At 38.2% G+C, this 15,832-nt stretch overlaps 1 long non-coding RNA gene across 1 annotated transcript in view; it reads right to left on the bottom strand.

Moving 5' to 3' along the window:
• Positions 1–925: 925 nt before the first annotated feature.
• Positions 926–15,832, bottom strand: part of LOC122216256 — a 110,647-nt gene continuing 95,740 nt past the window's right edge. The window contains exons 2-3 of the long non-coding RNA XR_006200798.1: positions 9,157–9,486; positions 926–2,087 (exon numbers count right to left, since the gene is read on the bottom strand). This is a non-coding gene — a long non-coding RNA (uncharacterized LOC122216256). The remainder of the gene's footprint in view (positions 2,088–9,156; positions 9,487–15,832) is intronic.

The raw sequence follows: 15,832 nt of genomic DNA on the forward strand, positions 1-15,832 counted from the left end.
TAATGCTCATTAACCCATGTGTCACCCATGTCCTCATTATGGTGGTTTATTCTTAGTCTCATGTTCTGTGAGTGTGTCAAATCAGCAGACAATTCATATTTTTCTAATGTGTTCCTATGATTAAAAATTCTTCATCAATTAGAAAACAAAAATCCAACAGTGTATTATTATTTCTATTCAAAATAGAATACCTCTTAAAGAAATACTGCTCCAGTATGCTCTGAAGAATATGTTTGTTACAATTCATTTTTTGTCAGAATGATTTATATTGACTTTATCAATCTTATTTACAACTTCTGTTTCATACATATTCCATTATTTTTACCTGATTTTTTTCTCAGTTAAAAAAATTGATGGAAACATGACAAAAGAGAGTACTCATCTTAGTTTGGTGTGTCCTAGAAGCAGATCTGAAATAAGGATTTCAGTGTAAGTAGTTTAATTTGGGCACCAATTCCTGGAAGTATCAGTAAGAAGTGGAGAAAAGCCATAGGGAAGAAAAGAAAGAGAATGAAAGGCAATGCTATCAAGCAAGTAACCATTGTGGGTTACTGAGCTTAAACCAGTTTGAAAACCTGGGGACCCAGTATAAGTAGGTGCTTCAGATGTATCCAATCTGAGTGATTAAGTGTGTGGGAGCTGAAGGACTGATATGTCAGCATCCTCAGTCATTTTGAGATTAGTTACCCCAGACTAATATTGATATTCTTTGGCTACCAATAAAAGATCCCAGGGGAAAAAAAGCAAATAATGGCAGTTGGACATCAGCTTTAGGCACTACAATATGAAGACCCGGGGGTACATGGATGGGGTCCCACAGCATCTGCTACAATACCTTTAAAATGTTTCTAATTTATTGTTTTGTTAAAACATTTCATAATGTTTTTCATAATGCATTTTCATGATGCAGTAATATTCTGAAATTTCTCTTAACAATATCCTAAAGATTCCATCCTGCTCCCATTTTACTGTACAAGACAGTGAGTAGAATGGGGGTGTGAAATCAAAGTGGGAGGACAGGGGCCTTAGCCAAACCTAGTTAAAATCTCATACAAGTTTTACCCAAGTGTATGACCATGTGGATACATTGCTTGGAGCCCTTAAATCTACCCTTAAAGGACTGACAATCTTTAAAACACTCCTGTAATGAAGACTTTGAAGCACTTTTACATATGTAAACTGAGTTTCTCTAAATTGCCCCACCTGCTGAGAATACCCTTTGCCTTAACTCCATGCTGTGAATTCAGGATGTTCAGTTTCCTCTCTGGGTATAAGCCTCCCAGACTCAGCGAATGTGCACGCGTCTATGCTGGTGGAAACCCTACAAGGTTCTAGTCTCCTACAGACTCAAGTCCTCTCCATGCTGCTGAAGTCTCTCCATAAATATTTGCCACTAAGGTAGCACTACTGATACAAACTTCTAGTGTCTTATAAATTTTACTGAAGTCTTGGCAGCAACAGATGCATTTACTAATGGAGAAAGAATGAAAAAAAATTAACTCAAGCCACAGTACTGGGCTGAATTGCTACTAGAGTTCATTAGACAAAAAAATCTATCCTCACAGGGACTTCCTAAGGACTTGTTTTTCTGCTAAGGCCCTTGTAGCATATTATCCATCTAATTCTCTTTAGTCTCTGCTTTTATATCTTCTTTCACCTTTGGATATAAAGTGAGAAAAGAGAAAAAAATGATAAAAAAATAAATTTAAAAAAAAAGGAAAAAGAAAGTAGAAAAACAAAATCTCCTTTCTCTAGGTCCCACTGAAGAAAGGTAATTAATGGCTTACCCTCTCCCAAGTAAAGGCAACATGTTATGTTTTATGCAGCATTAATCAGGCCTCTCTCTTCTAGTCCAGGCTCTAGACCTTACCTCTGGGTAACCAAATAACCTGGATCCTCAAGTAAGAGAAGAATTACACCTCCCCACAAGTGAATTGTTTCTCTTGTTAGCAGAACTAGACAAAATTGGTATATTTTAAAATAGTCATTTTTCTTGTTTTGGATCCACCAAAAGTTTTGAAATCTTGGAGTAGAACTCTTCTGATCTCTCAGACTCACATGTGAATGTGACACAGAGACATGGCAGCCTGGTGAAAAAAAGGCAAGGATCATAATTTTACATTAGAGAATACAACTATGGGGATCAGAAAGTTTAGATGAGGTCAGCTACTTTACGAACCCTAGGGCCACTGGTACCATCTAATCAGCTGTGGGAAAGGGAGCACTATCTTGTGTGACAGAATATGAATAAGAAATCTAGCACTTCTGCAGTGGTGGACATGCTGAGTGTTTCTCTCAGATGGAAACTGGGGGTATATATGTGCAATATATCCATAATATGTCCAATGTATGGTTGGAAACCATATCAGAGAAAATGATATTACCCCAAGATTATTTCCAGTTTCTTAAGAAAACAAAAGGCAATTTTCTGAATGAGCCCTGGGCTACTTCATGTAAGGTGCCAAATGTTGATTTCTCAGGCCAGTGAAGAATAGGCTCAACTAAATAAATGCTTCATGTGGCAAGGGGAAGGAAGCAGACAAATCTGAATCTTGTAATTCCAAGTATCTTTAAAACAGCATTGAGGATGTCAACCATTAGTGCTTCCACTTTAATGGAAATAATAAGCTAAGGGCCATCACAGGAGCAGAAGGAAAAGTTTTAAAACATGTGAAGAAATCCATTCTCAGAAAAATAGCTTTAAGAATATATTTCCCATTTGTCTATAAAAATAGATCAAAGGAACAAAATTCTCTAGTGGTCTTTTGTCCTAGGGGGCATAAAAAAAAAGACCTATTTGTTACTCTGCTCCCTCATTAGGCATTGTGATGGGTCTCTGTTTTTGTTTTTCTTGAAATCGTATTAAAACTTTTGCTATCAAGTTTTCTGTATAGTTAATGCAAGTCTTCACAACTTAACTATAAGCAAACCAGGGGCATGGATCATTTCTAATGCTTCTAATAATTCATTTTTTGATCTAGGTATTTTGAGCAACTGAATACAAGGCAATATGAGAACTCAATGGTGAGACAGATTTTACAATATTCTAGACCCTAAAGATAAGGCAGTAAACAAATTGGACAATATCTCTGTTCAAATGATGTTTCCCTTCTAGTGTGATCAGAGAGAGACAGGCAATGGACAAAGAAATACTCAGAATAAAATTAGAGAATGATAAGTACTATGGGGAAGGTAAGAGAGGATAATAGTCTAAGAGAGTGCATGTGTGTGTAGGTGTTATTTTAGAAGAGTGGATCAGATAGGATCCTCTTAAAAGGGGAGATCAAAGTGCAGACTTGAACAATGGGGACAAGATAGTTACATGAAAATTTGGAAACAGAACATTCCAGGCTAAGTGTTCTGGCAAGAACAAAAATACTGCGTTTGGAAGGATCTTGACGATATCAAGGAACAGAAACAAGGCTGCTCTATCAATGGTAAGCCTGTTGGGGGTTGGTGGAGAAGGAGTAAGATGATAGAGGAAGTCATGTATGTGTAGTCTTCTGGGCTTGTAAGAGGTATAAGTCACCACTTAGGTCTGATGCCAGACTTCTTCTAAACCCTCTACCCTGCATCCTTAACTCTACCTGTCCATCATCTCAAACTCCTTTCTATTGAGAAATAAGGCAAGGAAACAAGGAGGGATACAATAAATGGGATGATCAAGTTGTTTGGTGTTGCTAACCCATATAAGGGCAATAGGAGCATTCTCCTGTTTGTATTATGTCCTTCCAGTTAAGAGCATACATAGATTAAGGAATCCTTTGGACTGGACTTGTGACTCAGGTCTTCCAATGCCGAATCCAATGATCTTTCTGCTGCACCTCTGGGAACAACATGGTATGTGTATTTAGATAAAATAGGAGAGCACAAAGGGACCTCTAAGGACCTTGGCATTGGTCCTAGAAGGATATCAATCTGAAATGGTAGTCTTTCTGAAAAATTTGGCTTGATAGGATCTAAAACCAGTTTAACTATATTCATGAGAGTGTATGAAGACAAAATCAGCCAGAGAACCAGTCTAAGTCCAAAAGAGATTAAGTAAAAAGTTAATAATCCATCATCCTCCTTTTCTGCCTCTCATGTGTTCACTTGGCACAAGCTGGTGTCCTCACATGGCCTTTGAAACAGAGAATGGAGGTATTCTTTTGAGTGTTTGGCTTCATTTGCATGTTTGAACTCTCAGCTAACACAATTTCAAGAGTGTGGGAAAATGAAGTTGCATTTCATTAAGAATAATGAAAAGGGCATTTGGAGTCAGAATCTCTATTGTGGTTTGAGGTAGTTGTGCAGCTTTTAATCATGGTAGCTGCCTTTCAGATCTGTGTATTCTCTGCAAAGTGAAAAAAAAAAAGAATCCATTCTTTCTAGGTATATTAGAATGTGAGATTTTTTTTGCCCTTTTCACAACTTTTTTTTAAAAAAAAAGTTTTTTTTTTATATTATTACTATAATAAAAAAGGAAGAAAAAAAGAAGAGCATTTCCTTTTCTTATCAGATTCACATTGTTACAATCCTCAAACCTTTTGCCAGTAGCCTTTCAAGGCACTTGCTTCTAATTCGATTTTTATTAATGTTTGGTAAAAATGAGAGTTGGAGGCTTATATCTTTTTATTACAAATATCCTTCAATTTAGGATATGCCCTGGGAACTTTGATGCTGCGGGTAGGAGATTGCTAAATAATCATCAAAATTGGATCCGACAAAACCATTTAGCAGTGTTCAGTCTACCAGGGCTCAGTGGTGCATTTTTTCCCCCTCAACAAGTTCTTTGTGTGTCTGGTCTGCTTTTCCTTGATGTGAGTAATTATGCTCCTGTAGCTAAGTTAGGGAGCTAATTTCAGCGAACAATTCATGACTGTATTTTTGCAGTACTGAAAGTTGCTTTTCGGAAGCAATTTGAAACACATGCTATGGGCGTCATGCAAACCACGTAAATGACTTAAAATTATATTTTGGACTCTAATTTCCATTGCTTTTAGAATCTGCTAAAGTCAGGAAGCATGAAGGAGAATCCATAGGCAAGTGAACTGTGGATTTACAGTTCCCCACAAAGTTTACCATATACTTGGGGTCTCTTACAATGTTTATTATTGCTACAACCACAGTGGCCCCCAAGATGTGTTCTTCTTTTTCCTGAAAACTATGCAAATATTTATACCAAGTCCATTTCTTGTTTTCTCTTAACAACTAGAGGAGGCTAAGATTTCACTAAAGGCTGAGGGAGATCACCAACAAGGAACAAAAGGAATAAAAAGGAAAATGCATGAAGCATAATGCTATCCAGCTCACCACATAAAGAACTCTGAATTTACCTGGAATTGTTAGGACCCCACTTTACCTGCTGTTTGCAGTAAAAGTATCCTCAAATGATAGCTTAGTCTTTCAATCCCTTTCTTTCAACCACACCCCTTTGAGGATCATTTTACATACACGCTCACTTTTTTTTTTTTTTTCACACTTCGGAAAATGCAGGTGTCAAAATGGATTTACCACTTTCTACTACCCACACTGTCTCCAACCCAAAACAATCCTTATTCTAGTACTCATCAAAATAGGAGGATACTTTCTAACCATAGGTGTGACCTATGTCTACTTACAGAGGAAAGGTAAGATATTATCTTCTTACATTTGGGGAAATGGGCTTTTCTTGGAAGACTGTTGGATGAGGTTGAGGTCCAGACTGTGGGGATAATTGATGCGAGCCTGTAAACTTTTTATGAAGATAGATGGATTATATATATGGAAAATTAAAAGTCAATTGTGTGGTCCCTGAGTGAATGTGTGTGTGTAGTTAATGTTGATGAGAGTGTGGTGGAATGAGGTAAATGGGAGTGTAGGGTATGTCTAACTTGAAGGGAAAAGGGAAAAGATAAGCCAAGGTCCAAGTAACAGTAACACAGGCAGAGAGGTCAGATTATGAAGGTTACTGTGAAAATATGATTTAGGCCAGTTGTTCCCAAGCTTGGGGACAGAGTTGTATCAGAATTCTCTGGAAGGCTTGTTCAAACACAGGTTGTTGCCCCCCATCTCAGAATCTCTGATTCAGGATTTCTGGAGTAGGGCCCAAGACTTTGCACATCTAACAAGATAATGCTGTTGCTGCTGGTCAGAGTACCATGCTTCAAGAACCACTGGTTTAAGCCACACTTCTATATATACTCTGTATGTAGTAGTGGCTCTCAGCAAAAATGTGATGAACTGTATTTGTGTCCATTTCTTCTAGCTGCCATATCTTATTCTTCCACCTAGATCTCTCCACTAACAGGAACCTACTTTTTCAGCTGTAGGTTTTGTTATTATCCATGATCCTCCTTATGGCTTAGAGAATAGTAATTTGCTGTTTACAGACAGTTTCACTAGAGTGCTCTGGGTTCTTAATATGTGTGGTATACTGCTTCCAGTCATACATTTTCTCAAATACTTTGGGAGAATACTTTTGATTATAAGCACATCAATAGATATATTCAAAATGAAAGATGTTCTTGAATGGAATTGGGCTGCTGGCCTCACATAACCCAGTAAATAAAAGGTAGAATGCTATAAGGTAGAAGCGAAGATATACTTGGAGGAGTTAGTTTGGGACAGCGCCCCCCGCCCCCACCCCCGCCACCTTCTTGGTCTTTCCCCATCCTCCCTGGTATCTGGCTTCATCTTCCACCTTCAAGTAATGTTGGTCTTGCTTGCATAGATTGACAGAGAGGGCTGTTTTGGCATTTAGTTCTGTTTGCACAAGGGTGGCCATTAAGAGCTTCCCTTATGGTCATTTTCTATTTATTTATACAAAGAGAACACACTTTATGTCTCCACAGTAATGCCCACCCATTTCCTTTCTACCTTATTCCTTCCTCTGAGGACCCTCTCTCTGAAGCATGATGGAGGCAGCCATGAAGTGCCTGCTCTGATCCCCTTCCAGAGAGAATCTGCTGTGAGCAGTATGGTTTGCTGAGAGCCCCTGGGGTTCAACCTCTAGATTTGCTTCAGCATTCATGCCTAGGCTGCCTCCAGCAATGTCTGAGTAAAGTTATTTCTGCCTCACAGGAAACTCTGACAGGCAACTGTCTAGGCCCATCTCTTGCCTGACTGAGACTTTCTCAAAACTGCTCTGTAGTCAAGCCTCTTCTTATTCAATCCTCTTGATTCCATCTCTCCCTTCACATGAGTTGAGATCTGGAACCACGTCTGAAGACTTTCCCTGCCTGTCCTTTCTGCTCTACCTTCATAGGCATTTCCCTAACAAATCCCTTGCATTCTATTTCTGTCTTGGTATCTTGGACCCAAACTGACACCATAAATGAACCCTGCCCTGCTGCCCAGAACCACACTCGAACTCCTTACCCAGGACAATGACCCTGTGCAGAACTTTCTTTCTCTTCCTACTCCACTCATTTCCTACAACGGCCAACCCCTAAATGGTGTTGCTCATTCATACCCACACAATGCAAGTTCTGACTCTAGACTAGGTCCCAACTCTTTCAGCGTGACAAAGCCAGCAATCCTGTCTATGCCAATGCAAGAAAGTCAAGAAAACTTCTCAGCAGATATGGGCAAAGAGAGCTCTGTGTCAGCAAATGCAGTCTGCAGTCCCAATCCTCAGACAGAGGTGGTGTGTACGCCCCTCTTCCCATACCTATGCTAATGGATGGCATGTGAAAACATGTGGAGACTTCTAGTTGTCAGGTTGATTGGGGAGTACAATGCTGCTTTGCATGCAGGGCCGTCAGACACCCAACATGTACAGCAATGTTCAGGGCAGTCCCATACATCAAAGACCTATCCTGTCCACAAAACCCAAAAATGTCCACCTTAAGAGCTCCTGTAGCTGGCCATTTAGCTTTACTAGATCTTGACTTTCTCATCTATAAAAATGGGAATATAAAAATACTTGCCCCTAACACAGAGCCTGATACATATCTCAATTAACACTACTTCCTTTCTTTTCCCTTCATTTCTCCTATTTCCCAGGTTGTTGTGAGGAGTACCTGTGAAACCACTGGGTAAATAAGAAGAGCTTCACCCATGTGTATCATAGATAAAATATGGATAGAGGCTATTTAGTATAATCTTATTTTAGTGAAAATTTCTTCAGATAAGCACAGAGTTCTGGCACTTTTCTTCCAACTAGAAACTTAACTTTTAAATACTCTTTTTAAAATAAGTCTTTTCATTTATGCACCATACTGTAGGTTCTTCCAGCCTTATCTGGACAAATTTTTGCATTTGCTGGATATCATAGTAGCTTCCTTTAGAGCCTAGCTTTGGAATTCAAAGGCATGCCAAGGCTGTTCTGATGGATGTATTGTAAACAAGAAAGGTTAATGTATTCATGTTCCTGTTTAATTGAAAATCCCCAAGGAACACATAATCTTTTGTAGGAGAAAGGGAGGGAAACAGAGGAAGCAGGAAGAGAAGCAGCAGGGTGAGGTGACTTAGTCCTTCTATTCTCCCCTGCACTCACCTTCTTCTATATGCTTAGCAATCTGCTCTTCATTATTTTCTTTCTCAGAATCACCTGGTGTGTCTTATGCCTCATATGGACACACACATACGTCGTGACCATCATCTTTTTTCAAACCTGATTAACTTCTACAGTATTAGGGTTATAGTGCCCTGAGTGGTGAAAATAAGGCTGTGTTTGAGCTAGGGTATCAAGAGAACACTCCTTGGAGTATACTGAATGCTCAGTAAATTTTGGAAGACCATAACTGAAATTCAGTGCACTTTTGGGGGATAATTTGTCTTTGCAAATTTCTTTATTCCCTTTGTTACTACCCTGTCAGTTATCAAGAAGTGTGTGTGTGTGTGTGTGTGTGTGTGTGAGAGAGAGAGAGAGAGAGAGACAGAGAGAGAGAGAGAGAGAGAGAGAGAGAGAAGAAATATGTTTACACAGTAAGGCAAGAATAAGTCTTTTTTAAGATATCACTATGTATGAATTACAGATTATAAATTTTTCCCACTACAGACAACAATATAATACTTTATGGTCAAAATTTATCTGCTCATTTGTTACAATCCCAGATAAAGTCTCATTTATAGGAGCTTTATACTGTCAATGAAAAAATTACTTGAGAGTAACTGAACTCACCCCATAGAATAAGAATAATAAACTATATATTTAAATTGGTTATAACTACATAACACCAACAAACGACTCACCTGAACAGTGTTCATCTTCATGGGCAATTGGTGAAACTATAACCAAGGACAGCTAAAGAAAATGCCTCTGCTTTGGCTTATTTGAATGTTCTTTTGTGTTCAAGGCCATTGATTTTACCTTTGCCCTGTGCTGTTCTTATTGCATGAACAAAGGATGGAATGGTCACTGGTACAACCACATTTTAAGTAGAGAATCTTCACCAATGGTTTGGGGTGCTGGATCTGGAGCCTGATGTCTCTGCTCAAATACTAGCTTTGCCATTAACAATCCTCACTTTGCCTAGGACCTTAGGCAAGTTGTTTTATCTATTTATGCCTCAGTCTCCTCATCTGCAAAAAGAGAAAAATAATAGGACCTACCCAGGAATGTTGTAAATATGAAAAGGAGTTACAAATTACAAAGTGGGAATAGTGTCTCCCAAGCTGTGCTCTCTGTTATGTACCCCCTCAGTTCTGATTCTCTCCCTCCCCTCCTTCCCTCCTTCTCTCTTGTTTGATCTATGATATAATAGTAGGAAGAATATTATATTATCCTCTTCTCAAAGATTCTAGAGATTGGGAAAATAAAGCATTTCTAAGTTTAGTCCAACCTTGAAATACACCTTTTCCCTACCCTCTTCAAAATATAAAAAACAAAAATATACAATAGACATTTCATATTCACCATCCTTTCTAACTAGAGCAACTGAAGGATTGCTGCCTGGTCACTTCATGACCAACTAAGTCAAGTTATATAAGTATACACAGAATATCAAACCTCCTATGGTAGCAGTCTATGAGCCAATTATGTTTCATATAAGGTTGTGTTAGGCAGTTTCTCATATGGTCCCCAGTGATACACCGCCCCCCCCCCCCCACCATTCTCACACGATTTAATCTCCTCACCTTGAGGGAGGGCTAGACTGAATGACTTACTTCAGAGGAATAGAATTTGACCACAGTGAAGGGATATCAACTCTGAGATTAGGCTATGACAGATTCAGGCTTCTAGAGCTCATCCTCACTTGCTCTCTGTTTGCTCAGATGGAAGCCAGCTGCCATGTTATGAGGGGTCTAATGGAGAGGCCCGTGATCTTCAGCCAACAACCAGTGAAGAGCTAAGGCTCACAGTCCTACAGCCTTCAGAGAACTGAATCCTACTAACAACCACTGAGTGAGCTTTGAAGCAAATCCTGTGCCAATTGAACCTTGAAATGTCTGTGAACCTGGGTAACAACGTGATTGCAGTGTTTTGGGACACTCTGAGCAGGACATACTTAAGCCATACCCAAATTCCTGACCTATAGAAATTATGAAATAATAAATGTATTTTTATAAGATGCTAAATTTTGCTTTTAAACGTTTTTAATATTTATTTATTATTAGAGAGAGAGAGAGAGAACAAGCCGGGGAGGGGCAGAGAGAGAGGGAGACACAGAATCCAAAGCAGGCTCCAAGCTCTGAGCTGTCAGCACAGAGCCTGATGTAAGGCTTGAACTCAGGAACTGTGAGATCATGATCCAAGTGGAAATCAAGAGACTGATGCTTAATCGACTGAGTCACCCAGATGCCCCTAAGATGCTAAGATTTGGGTTAATCTTTTACATAGCAATAGATATCTAATATACTTTCATTAGCTGACTTTTTGGGGCTGTGAGGAGGTAGAAGAGCTTTTAGTAACTTATTTTTAACTAAAGGCTCACTGAGATATATTTGTTTTTGTGGTTCTTATTTTAATCTTGCCATAAATATCTAAGTCTATTATTTTGTCTCAGTAATCTCAGCCTAGTAAGTGTAATTACATTTGTATTTATTATGGGACATCTTTCAGGTAACCATCTCAAAGGTAATTCTCACTTTACCATCATCATTGTGATTGTCATAATCATCAGCATCATCCCATCTGGAACATATGAGGTGTCAAGACCTATTTTAAGGATTTTACCTCATTAATGCTCACAATAACTCTATAAGGTAGACACATTATTAGAAACACCACTTTACAACATAGAAAACTGAGGCACAGAGAAAGAATGTAACTTGCCCCAGGTCACACTGCTAGTCAATGACAGAACCAGGATTCAAACTTAGGTCATTAGGCTCCAGAATATAAAATCCTAACCACTCTGTGATTCTGCCTTTCTCGAGGACTAAGGACTACTCAAGATCAGAGAGAGAGGTAAGGTGGGGAGGCTACACTGACATTAGCCTCAGAACATTAAACAAAGTAGAGCTTGTTTGTTTGTTTTTTGTTGTTGTTACCATTAATATCAATGGTTTTCTTGTGACTCATGTCCTGTCTTAAAGGTAAAGAGTAGCAAAACATTAAAATTATCTAAAATAAATGTATTAATATTACAATTCTTTTATTCAGAATGAATAGATTAATATTCTCTCTCTCCAGTGCCCAGAATTGTGTGTACTTTATGGAAAGAGATCAATAAAAACTGTGAAATGACAGAACACCTGAGGAAGAAAATAATGAAGATGATGATGATGATAGCTGCTTCTCAATAACTATGTCCTTTCCTTATGTTATATTGTTTAATCTTTCTACAATGGGGGGATAGATAGATGCCTCTTTTTATCCAAGTTTTTTATTGAGTCAGAATGGGCAATAGAGTACTTTCATTGAGGTCAGATCTTGGAGGATTTTGATTACCAGATATAAGAATTGAAATCATATTTTAAGGATGATAGAAAAATGGGAGTTACTGTTTTGGGAAATGCCATAGTAATCTATCACAATCTGAAGTTAAATTGGGGTAAAATTAGAAGACATTTAGTCCATCTATTCACCTACTCTGAGTCTCTTCTTAATTAAAACAAAATCAAAACTAAAACCAAACAAACCTGCTATTCACATACTTTCAACCTCCAAGGCTTTTACCATGGCTTTCTCCAGAGTAAAGCTGATCAATTCTTTTCCATTCATAGGAAGTTACCTTAGCTCAGTGATAGTCATCTCAATCTGTGTATTCATGTGTTTGCTGATCTGCTGCATGCATGGTTTACTTGTGTTCATGTTTAAAATTTTTGGAATATTTTATGAACATTATTAGCCCCATCCCATCTGACAACCTCAAAAGCAACAAGAAAGCAGAAACATGAAGAAGCATTTTAGATGGACACATGTTGGCTGAATCTGTACTGTGTACTGATAAACCAATGTATTTTCTTCAGCTCAATCTGAATCTAACGTACTTTATATGGAGGACTCCCTCCGGGGGCTTATGTGACAGAGTTGCCAAGATGACTTCAAAGCCTTTCAAGGCAAACTCTTCCCTCCTACCACTACTCTGGTGGAAGGAATGTATCACCAATAGTTAACAGATTTCTTATTATATGTTTTTTAGATTCAAACTTAATATTCTAAATATGGTCTAATCAGTACAGAGTATGGTGAAAGCACTACTTCTGATGTATACATTTGACTCTCATTTATACTAATTTTTAAGAGTTAGACATACTTGTATTCACACTAACTTACTATTAACACCTAGCTCTGTGATTTTTACATAGGAATGGTTGCTGATCTAAGTTATTCTAGTTCTCTTTTCTTAATTAATTTTCAATTGCATTCCACCGACTTCTAAAACATTGAGGACAATTATAACAAAACATGTGGAAGTATAAAATAAAGAAAAAAATTAAATTGTATTTTAAGTTAAATATAAAACTTAAAATGATACAAGACAAGACAAAAACATTCAGAGGGATAATTTAATAATGGTACCTGGGGAAGTGACTACACAAGTTATTCTGAGCTGCCCAGTAGTCAAGAGAGAGAGAAAAGGGGATTCTAGAAGTGTGACATCATCTCCTTTGATATTTGCTGTCTGAACTTAGAACTTTATATTTATTTCTGTTGAACATCAGTTTGCTGGTTCAGCTCAGAATTCAAAAATAATTGGATCTATGACAGTGTGTTCACTGTTCCTAGTCAGTTTTGTCAAAATATGAGAAATTTATTGCAATATTACTAAAAATTACTTCTTGACACTTTTAAAAAGAAGACAGATCCTGTCAGGTGACATAGAACAGGGGAGTTTAGTTTTGATATTGGACAATGGCAAGGCAGTCTGGAAGGCCAGGCCCTGAAAGGAAGAGGAGGTTGCTACATATCACTTGCTTGGACAGATAGCAGTTGAATAGAGATATCTAAAAAAGCAATGAGGAGTGATGGGTTATGAAGAAAAAAATTTAATATTCAGACAGCCATTGTTACATTCTGACTTTTCACTTGGTCTATACCACTGGTGGAGAAAACAAGAGATTGGTCGAATATGTTGATTTGGATGGTTCATGAATATTTCCCTCACTGTATCCACCTTAGGAGATGAATTACCTCATTCCATTAATGTTATGGAGAATTAGATCAAATACTATCTCATGTTTTATCTTTAAAGCTTCTGAGATATGTTCTTAACCCTGCTATGTCACCACTCACTCTCAATCACCAGACATTAGGAAGTTGATATAAATTTGATCTTATAATTCATTCATTACTCATGTGGCTGATGGTGACAGATGTCATTGGTTTAATGATCGTAGTTATCCATTGTCATAATTAAGGTGATCACTTAATGAGGCTGGATGTATCATTACTTAATACATCAAATTAGAAAAAGATGTCATGGCTGGGCACACAACATCACCCATCATTTTTGAAGATGAGTCAATACATTAAATGTTTCTCAATAAAGTGACAGTGTGGGCCTTCAGAACCTTTAATTTTCAGAGGGATCCTAAATGGCAGTATGAGCTAAGGCCCTCCCAAGCTCGAATGTTGGCTCTTATGGACAAATGAAAGCTCCCTTGTCATCCATCATGTCTTGGCATGGAGGCAGCTTCACAACTGTGGTGCTTTATGTATGTGACTACAGGATATGGAATCATTTCCAGGCCCAGCCCAACTGCTATCCATTTACTCTCTAGAATAAAGAGTATTTATTTCCACTGGCCTGTTGAAACTTTTCCCCTGTAACACTCTGAACATTTTTTTTTTTCAACTGATGGTGTTTTTAAATTTATAAAGCCCTTTTTTACATGTATTTTCTTTAATGTTTATTTATTTTTGAGACAGAGGGAGACAGAGCGCAAGTGGGGGAGAGGCAGAGAGAGAGGGAGACACAGAATCTGAAACAGGCTCCAGGCTCCGAGCTGTCCGCACAGAGCCCGATGAGGGGCCGAACCCACAAACCGTGAGATCATGACCTGAGCCGAAGTCGGATGCTCAACCGACTGAGCCAGCCGGGTGCGCCTATAAAACCCTTTTAACAATTCTACCTCATAAAAACATCAGAAGGTAGTTATTCCTATCTTCTTCTTTAGCTTTCTTGGGACATGTGTCAGGCATGTTCTGACTTGATTGTTGCTAACTGGATGCTTTCTGGTTGTTTTCTATGAGAATAATAGCTCTTGGATGCCACTATCCTTGTTATATGTATATTATATCCTTACTATACCTAGCACTAATTTTTCTCATTATCATTTAGTTTTTCAATTCTCAGGGTCAATCACAGGATGTTTCTACTCAACATGTGTTGATAAGAAGTTGAAATAAGATGGGCTATTTTGCTTGTTTATCAAAATACCCCAAGGATGATTGTAAAGCATGTATTGGTACCATCTTCATTATCCAAATAGATTCAATGCCCAAACTTGATAAAATTATGTTACTGTCTCAGAATTTTCACCGGAATTCAATGTCCCTTCTTTACATTCCATTTAACCAATCACTGACTTACTGAAGCACTTGTATATTAATTAATTAATCATTTAACAAGGATTTATTGAGTTTTTCTATATGCCAGATACTGTAGAGGAAGTATAGAGTTAAATAAAATTGGTTCATGTTTTAGAAAATTTGAGTTCCTCTGGGTTGATCACTGTCTGGCAGGGGAAGCAGCCATATGGACTGATAACCATAATATATTGTGATATGCACTGTGTAGAGATTAGTCAGTGACTGTAAATACATAGACCACCAAAAAAGATTAATTATTCATAGGAAGTTGAAGAAAGATTTCAAAGAAGCACTGTCATGTATTTTGAATGTTGGTGAATCAGTGAGAGTTTTCTAGAGAAAGGGGGTTGCCAAGAATTTACCATGCTCAGAAAAATAGGTGGAATGTGGGAAAAGTTTAGCTACATGGTGCATCTAGAAGAGAGGAAAGGCTCCCAAATGTGGCTTAGGAAGGAGGCTGTGACCAGACAAATGAGAGTTTACAAAGTTAATGGAGACATGTTGGATGTGGTCCTGTAGGCCCTTCACCTGCAAAGCACAGCACTTGGCTTAAAAAATCCTGGGGCGCCTGGGTGGCTCAGTCGGTTAAGCGGCTGACTTCGGCTCAGGTCACGATCTCGTGGTCCATGAGTTCGAGCCCCGCGTCAGGCTCTGTGCTGACAGCTCAGAGCCTGGAGCCTGCTTCAGATTCTGTGTCTCCCTCTCTCTCTGCCCCTCCCCTGTTCATGCTCTGTCTCTCTCTGTCTCATAAATAAATAAATGTTAAAAAAAAATTAAAAAAAAACAAAATCCTTTATTCCACACATGAGTTTACTAGTTATCTTGGGACAAAGTTCTATAGAGTTGCTGAGCTTAAAAGCTCAAAGAAATTAAAAAAAAAAAAAATAAGGAATGTACCAACTTTGCTGTATTTTTATGTGATAGGTATTTTTAACATCCATCTAGTTG

The sequence above is a fragment of the Panthera leo genome, chromosome A3 (genome assembly GCF_018350215.1).
Source record: "Panthera leo isolate Ple1 chromosome A3, P.leo_Ple1_pat1.1, whole genome shotgun sequence".
Classification (NCBI taxonomy): Eukaryota; Metazoa; Chordata; class Mammalia; order Carnivora; family Felidae; genus Panthera; species Panthera leo.